Here is a 20,065-nt window from a genome sequence, read left to right as displayed (position 1 = left end):
AATTGACTTAATAATAATCTTGATGAACTCAACGACTCGAATGCAACGTCTTTTGAAATATGTCATGAATAACTCCAAGTAATATATCTAAAATGAGCAAATGCACAGCGGAAGATTTCTTTAATACCTGAGAATAAACATGCTTTAAATGTCAACCAAAAGGTTGGTGAGTTCATTAGTTTATCATAATCGATCATTTTCGTCATTTTAATAGACCACAAGATTTTCATTTCCATTTCTCATAAATATACGTCTCATGCATAGAGAAAAAAATAATCATTCATATGGATTGAACACCTGATAATCGACATTAACAAGATGCATATATAATATCCCCATCATTCCGAGACACCCATCGGACATGATAATTTCAAAGTACTAAAGCATTCCTAATTCCAGAATGGGATTTGTTAGGCCCAAAGATCTATCTTTAGGATTCGCATCAATTAGGGGCCAGTTCCCTAATTCTTAGATTACCAGGCTAAAAGGGGCATATTCGGTTTCGATCCATTCAACCATATAATGTAGTTTCAATTACTTGTGTCTATTTCGTCAAACATTTATAAAAGCGCATGTATTCTCAGTCCCAAAAATATATATTGCAAAAGCATTTAAAAAGGGAGCAAATGAAACTCACTCTACAAAATTTTGTAGTAAAAATATTCGTTCGACTGAACTGAACAATGCAGGGTTGGCCTCGGATTCACGAACCTATATCAAGTATATATATTAACATGTATAATGGTAATCGAACCAATTTAGGTATTATTATTAATTGTTATTTTAGTAACTTGTACGTTTCATTAATAACTCAATTAACTATATTTATTTTATATACATTAAATAGATAATTAAAATTTATTATAAAAATATTAATATAGTTATGCTTTATGTTAATAATATATATTTTTATATAGAAAATATTTATTTGATATATTAATAATACTAATAATAATAATGTTAAAAATAATAATATAAATGTTAAAAATAATAATAATAGGGATTATAAATTAATAATGATAAAAATAATAATAATTCTAATAATAATAATAATAATAATAATAATAATAATAATAATTATTATAATAATATTAATAATAGTTTTAATAATAATGATATTAAAAATTTTTAGAAATAATCCTAGGTATTTGTCATAAAGTTAATCATACTTTTTATTAATAATCATAATTATCATTACCCTATTTTAAATCATAACTTAATCCTAAATTTTATTTTTAAACCTAACCTTAACATTTTAATTAAAATTAATTAATTAATAATAATAATAATAATAATAATAATAATAATAATAATAATAATAATAATAATAATAATAATAATAATAATAATAATAATAATAATAATAATAATAATAATGATGATAATAATAATAATAATAATAATAATAATAATAATAATAATAATAATAATAATAATAATAATAATAATAATAATAATAATAATAATAATAATAATAATAATAATAATAATAATAATAATGAGTAATAAGTAAACTACCTCCAAGAAGTAGTCCGTAGTCCTTTAAAAAAATGCCCAAGTTCGGGTTTGAACCCGGGACGTCCCGCTAACCCGCTGACATCCCTTAACCACTCTCCTGCTTATACTTTTCTGTTATTATCAGGATTTTAATTCCTTTTAACTTAAATTCCGTTTTCATTTTCTTCCACTAAAGCACTCGACAACCATTCTCATTTTTATCATCATCAATATATATCATCATACTATCATCACTTATATCATCACCATACTTTGTTATCATTATGATCATTGTGACGACCCGGAAATTTCTGACCAAATTTAAACTTAACCTTTATATGTTTCCGACACGATAAGCAGAATTTGTAATGTTGAATCTCAAAAAGTTTGGAACTACATTCATGTAATCAATTACCCTTTGACCGTGTTCGACGATTCACGAACAATTATGAGTATATAGATATGTATATATAATATATAATATTAACTGAAAACATTAACAAAGTATTAGATATATGATACTTTACATGAACGTATTTGTTTTGATATATTTATCGACAGAATTAAGAGATAATATCAAATAATTGAATTATCAGATACATTATGATATGATTACGGGCCTATGTTATGAGGTCCACTGTGATTTAAGAAATCTATTCTTTTGACAACATTCGAAAAATGGTAAAGTGATTTATAAATAAGAACAAATGTGTCAATTAACGAGAACTAGACAAGGGTTAGTGGAAATTCCTGTTTAATTTCCAAGGCATGTTTTATAATATTTTCCTCGTGACCTTGATAAGATAACTATGTTAACTTTCATTTTATTTAATATGAAAATAAGAACGTGGAGTGTAAATAACTTAGATGTTGGATATCGACAAGTTAAGTAACTCGACATTTTTTATTAAGATGATTTCATACGTTTATTTAACCTTTGGACTTTATCCCATGCTTCACAAATAGACTGTAATTTAAAAACTTGAAACCTATTATGAATATATATAATTCTACTTTTCTAAAATGTTTTATGATATAACGATTTCCATTATTTTAACCTTTTAACAAAATGATTCTTAAATATATTTAGTTTTGGAAAACAAAATTATCATATTTATTTGATTTAGTTTTAAAAGTATAAAAAACGTTTTCAGTTTAAAAAGAACTTTATTATTAAAACGTATATATCTTTTATAAATATCTAGAACCACTTTTGACAACTCATTACTTAACCAGTATGATAAAGATAACGATATTTATATTTTATTTTATTAAATATATATAATGATTTAAATTAATATTATATATATTTATACGCGTATTATACGTATATAGTTTTATACTTTTACTATACTTTAACTTTACCTTTACTTTACTTTTACTTTACTTTAGCTTTAATAATTCACTTTAATAATTCATACTTAATTCACTTTAATAATTCATATTTAATAATTCACTTTAATAATTCACTTTAATAATTCATACTTTAATAATCCACTTTAATAATTCACTTTAATAATTCATACTTTAATAATTCACTTTAATAATTCACTTTAATAATTCATACTTTAATAATTCACTTTAATAATTCATACTTTAATAATTCATACTTTAATAATTCACTTTAATAATTCATACTTTAATAATTCACTTTAATAATTCAAAAATCTTCTATTATAAATAGAATTGACTAGGTTTCATTATTTCATAGAAACTTGAAAATATATTTCTCTAAACTCTCTCAATCGAATTACATATATATATTTTCTTTGTATTATTTGAAGATATTATTAGTATACATAAAATACTACGACAGAGTTATACTCAGACGATTTCAAAATAAGTTTTCAAACGGGATAGAGCTAAGGAAATTATGGGTTATAGCTATGGAGGTTATGGGTATTGATCGAGGGTATTGCTCATGAGGTCAACCTAACATTTATCATTTTCGTTGCGTCTACGTACTTTCCTGCAATATTGAATCACAATATTGATACGTTCGTGAATCCGAGACAAACCCTGTACTTGTTCAGTGACATCATATACATAATTACTACGAAATACAGTATTGTGAGTTTCATTTGCTCCCTTTTTAATTGCTTTTGCAGTATATATTTTTGGGCTGAGAATACATGCGTTGTTTTATAAATGTTTTACAAAATAGACACAAGTACTAAAACTAATTCTACGTGGGTTTAAACCAGAAATATACCCTTAGCTTGGTAACATTAAACTACTTGTCTATGTACGGTAGGCGCGAATCCTAAAGATAGATCTATTGGGCCTGACAAACCCCATCCTGACTATGGGATGCTTTAGTACTTCGAGGTTATTTTAAACACACCTGATCTGGTGTACTTCAGAGGGTAAAACATGAATGTTAAGGCTTGTTATCGGGTGCCTACAACTTATAGAATACTTTTAAACACTTGCGAGTGTACGGATATTTATGGAAACTGAAATCTTGTGGTCTATTACTATTACGGAAATGATTGATTATGATAAACTAATTAACTCACCAACCTTTTGGTTGACACTTTAAAGCATATTTATTCTCAGGTATTAAAGAAATCTTCCGCTGTGCATTAGCTCATTTTAAGGACATTACCTGGAGTCATTCATGACATACTTTGAAAGACGTTGCATTCGAGTCGTTGAGTTCATCAAGATTAATATTAAGTCAATTATAGTTGGATGTAATATGAAATGGTATGCATGCCGTCGATTTTTGATGTAAAGAAAGTTTGTCTTTTAAAAACGAATGCAATGTTTGTAAAACGTATCATATAGAGGTCAAATACCTCGCGATGTAATCAACTATTGTGAATCGTTTATAATGTATATGAACGGGTCCTTTCAGTTGTTATCAGAGCGGTGGTCTTAGCGAACCAGGTCTTGCATTAGTGTGTCTAACTGATAGTTGTTAAGATGCATTAGCGAGTCTGGACTTCGACCGTGTCTGCATGTCAAAAGTTTTGTTTATCATTTTTAGTCGAAAATCATCTACTTACCATCCTTAAGAATTTACATGCTTATCATTCTTAGTCTAGACACGTCTTGCTGCATTGATTGCATGAATAGTGTATAGACAAAATTCATATCTTAGCGTATCTGCTAAATCATATCTTATCGTATCTATTACCGTAAACTTTGCCTGACATATTCCGTAAATTCCTCTGTAATCTATGAAATCTTTTGATCTATATATATAGATATTCTATGTAGTTAGAATACCATCTGATAGCCGGAAAATCATTACGTATCGAAAAATCCTTTATCAAATCGTACAAAATGGAATTCGTCATCAATTCAAGTTCCTCGGATTCCGAAATGGAATCCCACTCAAGCTCCGAAAGCAGTGTGACTGGAATGGATCAACCAATCAGCCATCATCTATTCTGGATGAATTGGGGATGGGTTCGTAGCCTCCTTGATCATTGGAGACAAGAAGAAGGCGATCCTTTCCATCCACCACATTGCCCTCTTGGCAATGAACCTGAAGCACTTACCGGCGAACCTGTCCGAAACACCATTTTCTCTCTCATTTCCAGAGTATCTCGTCATGATTATATACTACACCAAATTCTTGATCTTATTTATCCGCTCGTCCGAACCGACAATCACCCCGGTGTAATAGAAGAAGTCAACGAGCTTCGCGCTCGGGTAGTGGCTTTGGAGAATATGGTGCAAAGGTTACAAACACCAGCAACATAACCAGTACCACTATCAACAACATCAACAGTACCATTACCACCACCAATAACAACCGCATCGCAAACCTCAACTTCACAATCTGTCCCATGAGCATCGACATCATACGCCCTGTAGATACTAAGGAATACCACAACGATGAAGTATTGATTCATAACTTCATTGGGAAAACATTCTATGACGATTATGTAATTTCTAAAGTTTAGAAATTATCTATCCTAGCCTTAACCATAAATCAAGTGAGTTTAATTTAATATTAACTCATTAAATCTATATTACATCTGAAGAAATATACACATATTTTTCCATAAAGATTGTAATAAAATTCTTTTGTACAAAATATTAATTGTGACATTTTTTTAACGGGTAGGTAATACTCGAGAGATATATAAATTCACAATTAATATGTTACATTCTTCGAATCTGATTCAGCAAATCATCCATTATACTCCCTACTTTCACAACAATATACATTCTTTTATAGAAATCAAAACAACCATACTCATTCAAAAATCTAATTACATATTCTGATTTTGAAATCGCCGAATTCAATTCAAGTTATAACCGGTATCATCACTCTTAGATTCTTTCATCTTTCAAAGCTATACTTTAACTTCAAAACTGTGTTAGAACATCGTATGTATATTAACGATTATAATCTGTGTTCAAGCCCTTCGAAATACCTGAAGACACTTCAAATAATGAACAATCGAGATGATGATCCAACCACATGTTATCCACAGTTACGTACCTGAAAAACTCTTGAAACCAAAGTCATAATTTAACATGTATCCATGTCAGACCTTTTGGCATTTACTAGCTAAAATAACTTTTCAATCCCTTCTAAAAATAGACGGTTTTGTCACAGCTCCAGCAAACCAACTTCAATTTTTCATTCGAATAAGCCTTATTATAATGATTACCCCTTCATCATTATTATCGGGGAACCTTTCATATCTCGTCACATTAGTAGTAAACTTATTAACAACTTCATTGATCTTCGACTTTCCAAAAAATCTTTATATTTATCAAAACCCAATCATTTACTCATCTGCATCTTGTAACGAGAATTGCCATACAAATCATCAGAAATTAGCAATCAGTATTTTGAAATCTCGCAGCATGTCTACGCCAACAATTATATGTGTCTATCTTCTGGACTTATATACTTTGAATGTGAAGTTTCTGAAAAACACCCTAAACTGCGAACTAGTTCTCAAAATACTGATGAAGCAGCAAAAACTATAAACGACCTTAACAGTAAAAAGTTTGATGATAAAGAGTAGTGTGTTGGCAAAGCTCAGAAAAAGAGAAGATTTGGTACTGAAAATACGGATTGAGCAAACCATGAAGAAGGCTGTGGATAAATCACAAGGATGAAATCTACCTTCAAAGAATCCAAATGATTCCGTGTCTGCTGAAGTCATTATCGAATACCTTGCTCCTGACTCTAAACCCTTAAGGACAATATTCTTCATCATCCTCTGATATTAGAAATTTTAAGATATCATCGTATCTTTCATTATAAATATCCTCCATATTTCTGAAGATATTTCCATAATTATTCTTATCTGAAATCATTTACCTCTTCGTGCTGTCTGTATTACATCATAAAAGAAACTATTTTAGTTTCTAGATTCTGAAACTTTCGAATTTAAAATAGGAATATTTTTGAAGTAGTGTTGGGAACTGAAGCATGAACTAGTATAATATAATGACACTTGATCAACGTGATTATATTACAGTAAGTCATGCTGAGTTTCTAAATGGAACGTGATGATTCACAGATCATAACGTCATCATGTGCTATGTTACACGACTCTTGTATTCTCTTTAACCTCTAAAATATCAAGAAAATATTTCTTGATGATTCGGCCTTTTCCGAGGTATTCTAGTAATTTGAAAAGTCAAGATCGTGCCATTACAATTTCCTTCTTAGAACATTAACAATGTTCATTCCAAAATTCATATATGCGAATTCTGGACCATTACAAGCGGTGCTTAATCGCAAAAAGAAGAAACGAAAGGACAAAACTCCGAAATAGAAATTGGGGTATAAATCGCAGCAAATAAAAGAGAGCATTAATTGGGGATGACAATGATTATAGAAGACAGAAGCAGGGACATCGAAATATAAGGGAAGATATAAAACCCAACAACAACCCAGAAACTATAAACCATATATATCGATGCATATAGCAATATAAAGACATAGGAGAACTAAAAACACTATAAAACCAAGAGTATAGTAGAAGTAAATAGATTCTTCTGGAGGTAGATGAAAAAGAAGAACGACAGATATGAAAGTGAGGAGTATATCGAGAATCAGCACTGGATGAAACATATTGACTAATAATTTTAAAGTAAGGATTGAGGGAGAAAGAATAGAAGGTGTGAATTAAAAGAAAACGAAGGAGGTGGATTTATAGTGAAATATTCGACAGAAAAATCGAGATGAATCATCGCATTAAATCGAAGAGGATCATAATTTCCTTAATCACCGAAGAATCAAATCCTATATAGATTCAAAGATTTTCTTTAATCTGGAGATCAACCATGATGATGTCAAAAGATAAGATGAATCCCTATTTTTTTCATTTCACTCTTTTACGATAGCTTCACTCATACGTTTCGAGTAATCGAATTATTTTATCCATATTTCTCAATCATGATAAAACCCTATGAATCAACTTATATTCATCATAATAACATTCTTATTGTTAGCCATGACGACCTCGATCAAATTTCGGGACGAAATTTCTTTAACGGGTAGGTACTGTGACGACCCGGAAATTTCCGACCAAATTTAAACTTAACCTTTATATGTTTCCGACACGATAAGCAGAATTTGTAATGTTGAATCTCAAAAAGTTTGGAACTACATTCATGTAATCAATTACCCTTTGACCGTGTTCGACGATTCACGAACAATTATGAGTATATAGATATGTATATATAATATATAATATTAACTGAAAACATTAACAAAGTATTAGATATATGATACTTTACATGAACGTATTTGTTTCGATATATTTATCGACAGAATTAAGAGATAATATCAAATGATTGAATTATCAGATACATTATGATATGATTACGGGCCTATGTTATGAGGTCCACTGTGATTTAAGAAATCTATTCTTTTTGACAACATTCGAAAAATGGTAAAGTGATTTATAAATAAGAACAAATGTGTCAATTAACGAGAACTAGACAAGGGTTAGTGGAAATTCCTGTTTAATTTCCAAGGCATGTTTTATAATATTTTCCTCGTGACCTTGATAAGATAACTATGTTAACTTTCATTTTATTTAATATGAAAATAAGAACGTGGAGTGTAAATAACTTAGATGTTGGATATCGACAAGTTAAGTAACTCGACATTTTTTATTAAGATGATTTCATACGTTTATTTAACCTTTGGACTTTATCCCATGCTTCACCAATAGACTGTAATTTAAAAACTTGAAACCTATTATGAATATATATAATTCTACTTTTCTAAAATGTTTTATGATATAACGATTTCCATTATTTTAACCTTTTAACAAAATGATTCTTAAATATATTTAGTTTTGGAAAACAAAATTATCATATTTATTTGATTTAGTTTTAAAAGTATAAAAAACGTTTTCAGTTTAAAAAGAACTTTATTATTAAAACGTATATATCTTTTATAAATATCTAGAACCACTTTTGACAACTCATTACTTAACCAGTATGATAAAGATAACGATATTTATATTTTATTTTATTAAATATATATAACGATTTAAATTAATATTATATATATTTATACGCGTATTATACGTATATAGTTTTAAACTTTTACTATACTTTAACTTTACCTTTATTTTACTTTTACTTTACTTTAGCTTTAATAATTCACTTTAATAATTCATACTTTAATAATTCACTTTAATAATTTACTTTAATAATTCATACTTTAATAATTCACTTTAATAATTCATACTTTAATAATTTACTTTAATAATTCATACTTTAATAATTCACTTTAATAATTCATACTTTAATAATTCACTTTAATAATTCATACTTTAATAATTCACTTTAATAATTCAAAAATCTATTATAAATAGAATTGAATAGGTTTCATTATTTCATAGAAACTTGAAAATATATTTCTCTAAACTCTCTCAATCGAATTACATATATATATTTTTTTTGTATTATTTCAAGATATTATTAGTATACACAAAATACTACGACGGAGTTATACTCAGACGATTTCAAAATAAGTTTTCAAACGGGATAGAGCTAAGGAAATTATGGGTTATAGCTATGGAGGTTATGGGTATTGATCGAGGGTATTGCTCGTGAGGTCAACCTAACATTTATCATTTTCGTTGCGTCTACGTACTTTCCTGCAATATTGAATCACAATATTGATACGTTCGTGAATCCGAGACAAACCCTGTACTTGTTCAGTGCCGTCATATACATAATTACTACGAAATACAGTATTGTGAGTTTCATTTGCTCCCTTTTTAATTACTTTTGCAATATATATTTTTGGGCTGAGAATACATGCGTTGTTTTATAAATGTTTTACGAAATAGACACAAGTACTAAAACTAATTCTACGTGGGTTTAAACCAGAAATATACCCTTAGCTTGGTAACATTAAACTACTTGTCTATGTACGGTAGGCGCGAATCCTAAAGTAAAATCTATTGGGCCTGACAAACCCCATCCTGACTATGGGATGCTTTAGTACTTCGAGGTTATTTTAAACACACCTGATCTGGTGTACTTCAGAGGGTAAAACATGAATGCTAAGGCTTGTTACCGGGTGCCTACAACTTATAGAATACTTTTAAACACTTGCGAGTGTACGGATATTTATGGAAACTGAAATCTTGTGGTCTATTACTATTACGGAAATGATTGATTATGATAAACTAATGAACTCACCAACCTTTTGGTTGACACTTTAAAGCATATTTATTCTCAGGTATTAAAGAAATCTTCCGCTGTACATTAGCTCATTTTAAGGATATTACCAGGAGTCATTCATGACATACTTTGAAAGACGTTGCATTCGAGTCGTTGAGTTCATCAAGATTAATATTAAGTCAATTATAGTTGGATGTAATATGAAATGGTATGCATGCCGTCGATTTTTGATGTAAAGAAAGTTTGTCTTTTAAAAACGAATGCAATGTTTGTAAAACGTATCATATAGAGGTCAAATACCTCGCGATGTAATCAACTATTGTGAATCGTTTATAATGTATATGAACAGGTCCTTTCAGTCATCATCTAAATTATTCGAATCATCTCATCCACAACATCATAACCTTTATTCTCATTTATCATCATATTCATCACCATCATAGTCCTTGTTCTAGTCTAACCGAAAAGAAAAGGGACTGAATCACGTCCCAATAGGAATCACAGCTCAATAGAAGTCCAACCAAAAATAGTCCATTTCTAGTTTAAAGGGAGCCCAACAGTTTACGGCCCAATTATATGACATGGTATGGAGTTCGGTTTAGATACAACAGCAAATGGAATCTTACAATCCATTATTTATTAATTTTTTATTTTTTTTAAAACGTCCCACTAGCAAAAGAAATGATAGTTGTTGGCACTTTATCATTTGGGTGGGTTTGGTGTTTGTCTGATACAATTGTAAAAGAAAAAAAAAATACGTGAAATCACCCCAAGTATTATCACGACCTCTCATTGTGTTTTTAATAGAAAAAGAAACAGAATAGGGATAAAATAACGAAGCTGCTAGTATCACCATGACATCAACATCCATTACCACCAAGGTCATTATCACCTTTAAACATTATTAATTCCTCAAGGTTAACAGCTAATATCGCCAAAATATCAATATCATCGGGTTTCACTATTTTAGAAATAGAAAACGAAGCAGCAACTACATAAAAGCAGCTGCACAGTAGACACTCGTATTAGTAGCTGCAATAGCAGCCTACTATTCAAAATGACCGAAGACAGAAACGTTTACAGCAGCAGTTTCGAGCAGGTTTCTTGGGTGGTAGTGGTGGTGATAGAGTGGAAGAGATCGAGTTGCAGTTTTGGACTCACGATGGTGATCGTGTTTATGATATAAAACAGAAAAATAAAAGAAAGGAAAGGTGGTGGTGAAGGTTAGGGTAGTGGTGAAGGGTGACGATTATGGTGATCATGGGTTAATGTTGAAGTTGGTGCTGTATGGTGAAAGATGGTGGTAATCTATAGTGGTAGTCTTGGAAGTTGTGGTGTTGGGCATAGGTGGTAGAGGTTTACCATGGTGGTTATGAGGTGGTGTATGGTTGTCATCGAATAGTCCAACACAAATGGTGGTAGTAGCCGAATGTTACAAGGGTGGCGATTAGAACAGCAATAGAACATGTAGAATTAGAAATAGAAGAATGGTTGGTTTATTTGGTGATGAGTATTCGAATTTACACAAGAAAACAGAAATATCGGATCTTAGTAAGTTGCATGGTTCAACTGGTGGTCTTGGTTAGGATGATAATCATGTAAGTGGGTTTTATGGAGACTGTCGAATAAGACTATAAAAGGACGCAAGGTGGTGGGTATTGTGGTGATTAACAAAGGTGGTGGTTGTTTTTGTGGGAGAAGGTTGAGGTTGTAAGTGAGGTAGAAGAAGAAGGAGCACAAATGTTTGTGGGTTTACTCATAAAATTCTCATGCATTTGGTATATGTAATTGTATATATAAAATAAGTGATATTGAAAATGCATAATTACCAATCAAGCAATCACCAATCAAGTACAGTATAATTACATATTATGATTCGTGCATTAATAGTTAGAGAATATTAATAATCATCCCACTTACTTGTTTAGACAAATGATAGGTAACAAACTAATCCAGAATCCAAAGTATGCACAGTAACCCAAATAGTAATTATAATAATAATATATTACAAACGTGTAGAAATGAAATGACATTTTTAAAACAGTTAAGCGGCCTCATTTTTCTATCGACAGTTCTCACGGAGAGTGACATCGTACTCCGTTGTTAATTAGTAGTGGGTAAAAGTGTTCAGAAAAATCCCATATTTTTAAATTAACTATATTTATTTATTTTGGTCAGTATGGTATAAAATTCAATCCTTAATTTGTTAAATAAAAATTACATCAATTGTCCCTCTCAATTCTGGGTAAAATATAAAAAGTTCTAAAATTTAATAAACAGCTCCTAAATACATTTTTAATAAGCCTAAATTTTATAGAACTCATTTTCGAATCACCGTTTATTTTAAAATCATATAAGTTCGAATTACACTTCTCTAAATAATAATCAAAACGTCCAACGAGTATTGAAATTATTAAATAATTATATTTGATATACTCTATATATATACATATAGATTTATTTTAATAGCAATTTAATTATATCATATATTATTTTATATTTTCAGTTCTAACGATTAAATCGTATATTATTATTTTTTGTTATTATATATATACATATATTTATATTTATATTTATATGTATACACATTTATTTACAATTAATGGTTCGTGAATCGTAAGAGATAGTTGAAGGGTAATTGCATAAATGAAACAGTTCAAAATTTTTGAGATGTAACATAACGGACTTTGCTTATCGTGTCAGAAATATATAAAGTTGAGTTTAAATTTGGTCGGAAATCTCCGAGTCGTCACAAAAAATATATAGAGAGAGTAGACAGAGAGGAGAGGGATAGAGGTAGTGATGGAGTGTTCACGAAGAATAATGGGTTTGGTCTCGGTTACAGATGTCAACAAAAACAAAGTCGATGTGGGTTCCAATAGTTAGAGTGGTGGTTTCCGACTAGATGGAATCAAACATACAATAACCGTAGTCGATTGGTGCTTTAAATGGTAATCAAAGGTTGTGGGTGTTGGGTTATATCGAGCAAAAAGCTGCTGTTGAGCTTTATTTGTTAATCAAGAACATAAAACAAGTTAAATGGGGCTTTTGATTTGAATTGGTGATGGTGTTATGGTGAGGGTGGTGCTTCAAAAGGAAACCAGTTCGAGCAACAATATCGATTAACTTGGTGCTTAAAAAAATGGTGAAGTGAAGTGGTGTGCTTGGTGATACCCGATGTGTGTGTAGGTAATATATTTATATGTATTTTAATGTTTCTATTTGATTTTCAAATTTTAGTGAGGATTAGGTTTTTCTGAATAAATTAATGAATGAGTGTTAATACTTATAATCGATCAAGTTTATTGTGTAGTGCTTATTGAGGTCGACTGATAACAAGATCCGATAATAAGCACATGAGATTTTTAAGTAGTAAAATAAAAAGATAAATTAGATAAGGATGGCTAACAGAATTTGATCTTGATTGTTTTGTAGCGAAGAAGGTGGTCGATAGAGGATCTCGAGCAGGAAGAAGGTAATAAGAAAATAGAAATAGATAGGGACTTAAAACAGATTCGTACGCTTTAACTGTTATTGACAGCTAACAAATTTTGTATCTGTCTGTTTCATTTTTCTCCTCCTCTATTTGAATTGCAATAATATGATGTGATCTATTTTTGTTTGGTATTGACAAAGAGATCAACGTTTTTCACTTGAGCAGACAAGAAGGACAAGAAGGACTGGGAAAAATATAAAGTAAATAATTTGATGTTGATGCCCAACTGAATTCGATTCTGTATCTGATTAATATCTAACAATTTTGTATCCTATTGAATTATTATATCTATTGTTGATTTGTTTTGCTTTTCTTTCTTCAGTGATTGACAAGGTTCAAGAAGAAACCAAGAACCGCACTCGTATGATCGTCGACATGATATTTTAGCAGAAGAAGTCAGGAAAGAAAAACAAATCAGAAAGTGACTCAAAACATAATTTTCTTATATAGCTTGGAAGCAGTCGACCAGAAGAATCAATCAAGAAGGAAAAAAAAATAGAAAGTAGAAAGTGATGGCTAACAGATTCGTACTACATTTGATATCAATATCCCACAATTTGTATCTGACTCTTGTTATCTTGTGAATTGGTATCAGTTTGCAGATATGAAAAGATTTTTGATAAAGGTTGATCGTGATACGAAACATGATTTGATGATATCTGATTTATATATCTAACCATTTTCTTTTATCTGACTTTATCTGTACTACTAATTTATAAATAAAATACTATTAATAATTTAGTAATAATAATAATAGAATTAATAATAATAATATTAATAATAATATCAAAATAATACTAATAATAATAATAATAGATATAATATTAATATTAATAATATTATTAATGATAATGATAGTAGGGTGTATCTTAATAACAATTAATAATAACTTTAATAATTTTTATATAAATAATAATTTTATTAATAATGGCAATGATAAAACAAAACAATAATAACAATGCTAATACTTAATAATAATAATTTTTAATATAACAAAATTATATTATCACATAAGTATTTATATGAAATGTAATATTATAAATTTCTATATATATGCATATATATTATTTATATATTACTTATATTACAATATTTATATATATATATAATATATATATATATATATATATATATATATATATATATATATATATATATATATATATATATATATATATATATATATATATATATATATATATATATATATATATATCTATATCTATATATCTATATATATATATATATATATATATATATATATATATATATATATATATATATATATATATATATATATATATATATATAAATTATATATTACATATATTATCCTACAATTTTTAATATACGTAAATTCGTTATTAACTTCGTTAAGAAAACTAAAATGATTATTTCTAAATAATGTATTCAAAGTTATCATGTTATAATTAATATATATATATATATATATATATATATATATATATACACACACACATAATCATTTACAATTAATTGTTCGTGAATTGTCGGGATTAGTCGAAGATCAATTGACTATATGAAACAGTTCAAAATTTTTGAGACTCAACCTAACAGACTTTTCTTATCGTGTCAAAATATTAAATCGTATCGAGAGTTTGGTTTAAAATTAGTCAAAAATTTTCGGGTCATTACAATTTCAGAGGTCTTCAAATAGTGTCAAAAATTGTATCTTCAATATCTCAAAATCTTCTGAATGGTGGTCTCCATAATAGGAGTCTGTAGCTTTTCACAAATTTGTTAAGAGGCAAAGCTGAAAAGAAGTGAAAAGCAGTCCTGACCCAAGCATTAAAGTTACCGTCTTCGAAGGTGTTGTAAACCTTAGAGTAAATGATCTTCTGATCTCGACAAATTCTTGTCTCGAGAATAGTGCGAACCACTAAATTGTGCTCTCGTTGCCTTTCTTCATGGTAGATATGATCGTGAAGAGTATTGTTAAAGTCTAGAATGCACCAAGATTTCAACATTATCATCTCCTCTCTGTAGATAGAGGGTGTATTCATCTTCGATAGCCTTGATCTGTTCTTTTAAACGAGGTGTGAAAATAATTATGAATTTACGGATGGCTTCAGGAATATCTTCAAATTTGTCGGTGAGATTAGATATGACCAGAATTTGATCCGAAGAAGAGTCCGGCTCCTCTAGATCTGGTGTGGGTGGAGAATATGAATCATCAAGAATGTCTTCATTTTGCTCTTCTTCCTCGTCATCATTGGTATAGTTTTCTTCAGTGGATTCGTCTGATGAACGGGCGTCTTCAGTATTCTAGTGTTTCACTTCAACAATGGCAAGGTCAATCTCTATATCTTTAATTTTGGCAGCCTTAGTAGTTTTCTTTCTGAATCGAATAATTAAATTGTGATCCTCCGTCTCTGGCCTCATTAATTCTTCATGACGATTGTGATTTGCTTCCAAGCTTAGAGAGGGTACTATCATAGTTTCTTTTACGTCTCTCATTTCTTCTTCCTCCTCAGATTCTTCCTATTCATCTATTTCTTCGCTGGGTTCCTGATATCGGCTAAAAAGTCACATTTTCACCCCGGTATTAAGGCCCAAAAAACTAGAAAGATTCGAACTTTGTCTGAAAAATACCCACTTCATCGGTTAGAATTAAAGAACAAGTAATTACGAAGACGGTGCAATAAGAATCAAGAGAATCGGAGCTAAAATGAAGATTCTAGAGCGAAAACGGTGAAAGACAAGAAATCAAGTTATGATCCAGGGAATCAGTATGCAAAACGGGTTGCCAAACGGGCTTCCAAACGGCCTGCCAGTGTGGCAAACGGCCTACCAAATGCCCAGATCAAATGACCTCATTAAACGGTTTGCCTCAGCAAACGGGCCGTTTAAACGGCCTGCCAAACGGCCTGCCAGCCGTTTGCAGGAAAATTTAGTGCTTATTTAAAGGGTCATTGTCATTCATTCCAACACACACTTCAATTCACTTCTTTCTCTCTCTTGTACAATATTAGTCATACTCTCAAGGCCTTCGACTCCGTGCTGGAAACCTAGTACCTGGAGAATAACGCCGAAGATTATATTAGGAGCGGTCTGGAGTATTGAAGTTGTCACTTTTGTATTCGGAACTCGTTTAATCTACTGGTACTTCTATCCCTTATCTTTATATAATCACTATGCTCTGTGATATTGTTTCCATGATTAGCGAGTTGTTATCTTTAATGTATGCTATGATGTAAGCAGTTATAATGCCGAAATAATATTATGGTTTGTGTATGCTGTTGAAATGCTTTCCGATTATAATTTAAACTCATCGCTTTTCCAACTAATAGAACGAAGTTATTGGCTCTGTTATTAGGAAGTCGCGAACCCTAATTCAGAGTATACTATCTATGTCACCCCTTGGTAAGGGAAGTCTATCAAATACAACGTAAGATCGACTGAGGCACACCGGTTGTAGTAAGTCTATCAAGCTTTGGATTCTGACTGAGGACTCTTTCGTAGTGAAAAATCTAACTAGACCCTTAGTACATTGTCGATCCTAGACCATGCTAGTGTAGTCACCAAGTGTAGTGACCCGAACTTTTCCATGTTTATATATATTAATTGAGATTGATATTTACATGATTAAATGTTTCCAACATGTTAAGCAATCAAACTTGTTAAGACTTGATTAATTGAAATATGTTTCATATAGACAATTGACCACCCAAGTTGACCGGTGATTCACGAACATTAAAACTTGTAAAAACTATATGATGACATATATATGGATATATATATATTTAACATGATACTATGATAAGTAAACATATCATTAAGTATATTAACAATGAACTACATATGTAAAAACAAGACTACTAACTTAATGATTTTTAAACGAGACATATATGTAACGATTATCGTTGTAAAGACATTTAATGGATATATATCATATTAAGAGATATTCATACATGATAATATCATGATAATATAATAATTTAAAATCTCATTTGATATTATAAACATTGGGTTAACAACATTTAACAAGATCGTTAACCTAAAGGTTTCAAAACAACACTTACATGTAACGACTAACGATGACTTAACGACTCAGTTAAAATGTATATACATGTAGTGTTTTAATATGTATTTATACACTTTTGAAAGACTTCAATACACTTATCAAAATACTTCTACTTAACAAAAATGCTTACAATTACATCCTCGTTCAGTTTCATCAACAATTCTACTCGTATGCACCCGTATTCGTACTCGTACAATACACAACTTTTAGATGTATGTACTATTGGTATATACACTCCAATGATTAGCTATTAGCAGCCCATGTGAGTCACCTAACACATGTGGAAACCATCATTTGGCAACTAGAATGAAATATCTCATAAAATTACAAAAATATGAGTAATCATTCATGACTTATTTACATGAAAACAAAATTACATATCCTTTATATCTAATCCATACACCAACGACCAAAAACACCTACAAACACTTTCATTCTTCAATTTTATTCATCTAATTGATCTCTCTCAAGTTCTATCTTCAAGTTCTAAGTGTTCTTCATATATTCTACAAGTTCTAGTTACATAAAATCAAGAATACTTTCAAGTTTGCTAGCTCACTTCCAATCTTGTAAGGTGATCATCCAACCTCAAGAAATTTTTGTTTCTTACAGTAGTTTATCATTCTAATACAAGGTAATAATCATATTCAAACTTTGGTTCAATTTCTATAACTATAACAATCTTATTTCAAGTGATGATCTTACTTGAACTTGTTTTCGTGTCATGATTCTGCTTCAAGAACTTCGAGCCATCCAAGGATCCGTTGAAGCTAGATCCATTTTTCTCTTTTCCAATAGGTTTATCCAAGGAACTTAAGGTAGTAATGATGTTCATAACATCATTTGATTCATACATATAAAGCTATCTTATTCGAAGGTTTAAACTTGTAATCACTAGAACAAAGTTTAGTTAATTCTAAACTTGTTCGCAAACAAAAGTTAATCCTTCTAAATTGACTTTTAAAATCAACTAAACACATGTTCTATATCTATATGATATGCTAACTTAATGATTTAAAACCTGGAAACACGAAAAATACCGTAAAACCGGATTTACGCCGTCGTAGTAACACCGCGGGCTATTTTGGGTTAGTTAATTAAAAACTATGATAAACTTTGATTTAAAAGTTGTTATTCTGAGAAAATGATTTTTATTATGAACATGAAACTATATCCAAAAATTATGGTTAAACTCAAAGTGGAAGTATGTTTTCTAAAATGGTCATCTAGACGTCGTTCTTTCGACTGAAATGACTACCTTTACAAAAACGACTTGTAACTTATTTTTCCGACTATAAACCTATACTTTTTCTGTTTAGATTCATAAAATAGAGTTCAATATGAAACCATAGCAATTTGATTCACTCAAAACGGATTTAAAATGAAGAAGTTATGGGTAAAACAAGATTGGATAATTTTTCTCATTTTAGCTACGTGAAAATTGGTAACAAATCTATTCCAACCATAACTTAATCAACTTGTATTGTATATTATGTAATCTTGAGATACCATAGACACGTATACAATGTTTCGACCTATCATGTCGACACATCTATATATATTTCGGAACAACCATAGACACTCTATATGTGAATGTTGGAGTTAGCTATACAGGGTTGAGGTTGATTCCAAAATATATATAGTTTGAGTTGTGATCAATACTGAGATACGTATACACTGGGTCGTGGATTGATTCAAGATAATATTTATCGATTTATTTCTGTACATCTAACTGTGGACAACTACTTGTAGGTTACTAACGAGGACAGCTGACTTAATAAACTTAAAACATCAAAATATATTAAAAGTGTTGTAAATATATTTTGAACATACTTTGATATATATGTATATATTGTTATAGGTTCGTGAATCAACCAGTGGCCAAGTCTTACTTTCCGACGAAGTAAAAATCTGTGAAAGTGAGTTATAGTCCCACTTTTAAAATCTAATATTTTTGGGATGAGAATACATGCAGGTTTTATAAATGATTTACAAAATAGACACAAGTACGTGAAACTACATTCTATGGTTGAATTATCGAAATCGAATATGCCCCTTTTTATTAAGTCTGGTAATCTAAGAATTAGGGAACAGACACCCTAATTGACGCGAATCCTAAAGATAGATCTATTGGGCTTAACAAACCCCATCCAAAGTACCGGATGCTTTAGTACTTCGAAATTTATATCATATCCGAAGGGTGTCCCGGAATGATGGGGATATTCTTATATATGCATCTTGTTAATGTCGGTTACCAGGTGTTCACCATATGAATGATTTTTATCTCTATGTATGGGATGTGTATTGAAATATGAAATCTTGTGGTCTATTATTATGATTTGATATATATAGGTTAAACCTATAACTCACCAACATTTATGTTGATGTTTTAAGCA

Source organism: Rutidosis leptorrhynchoides, chromosome 5, assembly GCF_046630445.1.
Source record: "Rutidosis leptorrhynchoides isolate AG116_Rl617_1_P2 chromosome 5, CSIRO_AGI_Rlap_v1, whole genome shotgun sequence".
Lineage (NCBI taxonomy): Eukaryota > Viridiplantae > Streptophyta > Magnoliopsida > Asterales > Asteraceae > Rutidosis > Rutidosis leptorrhynchoides.
Note: the sequence above shows the minus strand (reverse complement) of the source record.